We start from the raw sequence: 3797 nt of genomic DNA, 5'->3' as shown, positions 1-3797 counted from the left end.
CGCCCACAGCCTTCCAAAGGGGGAAGGGCCTTTACTTTCCCCCTGAGGGTAGGAAAATCATGATCGGGATAGCGGACGTAAAGCTATTGAACTTAGGTATGCTCTTTCCTTTTGTCGAAGTGGAATCGTAGAACAGAATGTGATACGATGAGATAGAATGCAATAGAAATAGAAACAAGGATAGCGAACGGGTTACCTACTCCTAAGGGTCAAAGCAAGCCCTTTAATTCAATTCTTTATTCTTACATTAAAATTCTTACATTAAAGAATGAATAAAATCTCCCCAAGTAGGATTCGAACCTACGACCAGTCAGTTAACAGCCGACCGCTCTACCACTGAGCTACTGAGGAACAAGGGGGGATTCGACCTCCTAGAGTTCAACTCCCGCTCTCAACCCATGAACAATATGAGTCCGAAGCTTCTTTCGTAACTCCCATAATTTCTTCGTAGTGGCTCCGTTCCATGCCTCATTTCATAGGGAAGCCCAAAGTGGCTCTATTTCATTCTATTTCACTTCCTAGCACTTCCTATCATTTAATATCCATCCCTTTGGTCTTATTGACATAAGAGATGTCATTTATAGTCTATCTCTTTCTATATATGGAAAGTCAAGAAATTCTCATCGAAACATCGAGAAATTGTGCATATAGAAAACTCTAAAGAAAGAAAAAAAGGAGACCCATGCCATGATTTTCAAATCTTTTCTATTTAGTAGTCTAAGTTTCTCGATGAGGATAATTAATTCGGTCGTTGTGGTCGGACTCTATTATGGATTTCTGACTACATTCTCCATAGGTCCCTCTTAGATCTTCTTTCTCCAATCTTGGATTAGGGAAGAAGGAGATATTCGCGACTACTGGCGATTTCATTATGGGGCAGCTCATGATCTTCATATCGATCTATTATCCACCTCTGTATCTATTCTTTCTTAGCTAAACAGGTGGAAGATCTATCCAATTTGGTTATATTATATCATGGACTCGAAAAACGGATCTGAATTTGACTGAAATGCACGATCTTCACAGGTATCACTTTTCACGATACCTAAAAGGTGGAATAGCGATTTTCGAACCATTTCCTATAAGAGAATGGTTTCCATTACTTTGAGAAATGGATTCTTATATCAAACTATAGCTATTGCATTAAAGAAGAAAAGAAACTAATAGAAGTCGAAGACGCGGAATGATAGTGAATAGAGAGAAAGATTCTTCTGATTTTCTTGTTTCTATCTACTAGACGCCGTAGAGAATTGAGAATTTTCATGTCTTTCAATTCTCGTACTCGTAATTGGAAAGTTATGGAAGGAGACCCATCATTTTGCAATGAAAACAACATATAAAACTCTGGACAATTTCGAAATCAGGCCAAGCGTCTTAATACATATGCAAAAAAATTCATTATTGGCCCACCATTGATTAGAAGATTTAGCTTGTATGAATCGCTATTGGTTTGATACGAATAATGACAATCGTTTCAGTATGTTAAGGATACAGATGTATCCACAATTCATTTAGAGTTACTTAATAGTCTATTTCTTATACCATATCTCTATCCCGTGAAATTCTCGAGCCAAAAGATGGATGCATATGCTGTGTTTCATTTTGCTAAATGATATCAATTAAATGGTGTATCAATTCCATAAATTGCATATAGCAATAAATAAATCAGCAAAATTCTTTCTAATATTTTAGATAGAAGAAACATTTCTTCTATCTAAAATATTAGAAAGAATGTACCCTTCTATCCAAATCCAATTTGCATCGATAAAATAAATCCAAATTCCAGTAGTAGATGAATAATTGCAAATTTGTGTGTGTACGAGATTAGAATAACTTCAAAATAACTGACATAATTTTGTATTTTTCCTGATCAGAAAAATACATGAAAAAGAAAGGAGGTAGAAAAATTTTTGGATTTATGGTTAAAGAAGAAAAAGAAGAAAACAGGGGTTCTGTTGAATTTCAAGTATTCAGTTTCACCAATAAGATACGGAGACTTGCTTCACATTTGGAATTACACAAAAAAGATTTTTCATCGGAAAGAGGTCTACGAAGACTTTTGGGAAAACGTCGACGTTTGCTGGCTTATTTGGCAAAGAAAAATAGAGTACGTTATAAGAAATTAATCGGTCAGTTGAATATTCGGGAGCAGTAATTTAATCGTTCAAATTTTTTTCTTGTTTTATTATTTTTTTAGTAGTCTTATAGTAGTCTTAGATTTTTCATTTTGATGAGCCTCGCTTTGAGGAATTCATGGAATAATCCATTTTCATGGAATAATGAATTAAGGAAGAAAGGATATGAGTCTACCGCTTACAAGAAAAGATCTCATGATAGTCAATATGGGCCCTCAACACCCATCAATGCATGGTGTTCTTCGACTGATCGTTACTCTCGATGGTGAGGATGTTATTGATTGTGAACCCATATTAGGGTATTTACACAGAGGAATGGAAAAAATCGCGGAAAACCGAACTATTATACAATACTTACCTTATGTAACAAGGTGGGATTATTTAGCTACTATGTTTACAGAAGCAATAACAGTAAATGCACCAGAATTCTTGGAGAATATTCAAATACCACAAAGAGCCAGCTATATTAGGGTAATTATGTTAGAATTAAGCCGGATAGCTTCTCACTTGCTATGGCTTGGACCTTTTATGGCGGATCTCGGCGCACAGACTCCTTTTTTCTATATTTTTAGAGAGAGAGAATTAATATATGATCTATTTGAAGCTGCTACAGGTATGCGAATGATGCACAATTACTTTCGCATCGGAGGAGTAGCCGCCGATCTACCTTATGGATGGATCGATAAATGTTTAGATTTCTGTGATTATTTTTTACGCGGAGTTGTTGAATATCAACAACTTATTACACAGAATCCAATTTTTTTAGAGCGAGTTGAAGGAGTAGGTTTTATTAGCGGAGAAGAAGCAGTAAATTGGGGCTTATCGGGACCGATGTTACGAGCTTCTGGAATACAATGGGATCTTCGTAAAGTAGATCCTTATGAGTCTTACAACCAATTTGATTGGAAAGTCCAATGGCAAAAAGAAGGGGATTCGTTAGCTCGCTATTTAGTACGAATTGGTGAAATGAGGGAATCCATCAAAATAATTCAACAAGCTGTAGAAAAAATTCCTGGAGGACCTTATGAAAATTTAGAAGTCCGACGCTTTAAGAAAGAAAATAATTCTGAATGGAATGATTTTGAGTATAAATTTCTTGGTAAAAAACCTTCGCCCAATTTTGAATTGTCAAGACAAGAGCTTTATGTAAGAGTAGAAGCCCCAAAAGGTGAATTAGGGATTTATCTAGTAGGAGATGATAGCCTTTTCCCCTGGAGATGGAAAATCCGTCCACCCGGGTTTATTAATTTGCAAATTCTTCCTCAGCTAGTTAAAAAAATGAAATTGGCTGATATCATGACGATATTAGGTAGTATAGATATCATTATGGGGGAAGTTGATCGTTGAAATGATAATAGATAGGGTAGAGGTAGAAACTATCAATTCTTTTTCGAAATTGGAATTATTAAAAGAAGTCTATGGACTGATATCGATTCTACCCATTTTGACCCTCCTTTTGGGAATAACAATAGAGGTACTCGTAATTGTGTGGTTAGAAAGAGAAATATCTGCGTCGATACAACAACGTATTGGTCCTGAATATGCTGGCCCCCTGGGCCTGCTTCAAGCTATAGCAGATGGGACTAAGCTACTTTTTAAAGAAGATATTCTGCCATCCCGAGGAGATATTTCTTTATTTAGCATTGGACCCTCTATAGCAGT

This window comes from Triticum urartu, unplaced genomic scaffold (genome assembly GCF_056163025.1).
Source record: "Triticum urartu cultivar PI428250 unplaced genomic scaffold, HENAU_Tu73 scaffold229, whole genome shotgun sequence".
Classification (NCBI taxonomy): domain Eukaryota; kingdom Viridiplantae; phylum Streptophyta; class Magnoliopsida; order Poales; family Poaceae; genus Triticum; species Triticum urartu.
Note: the sequence above shows the minus strand (reverse complement) of the source record.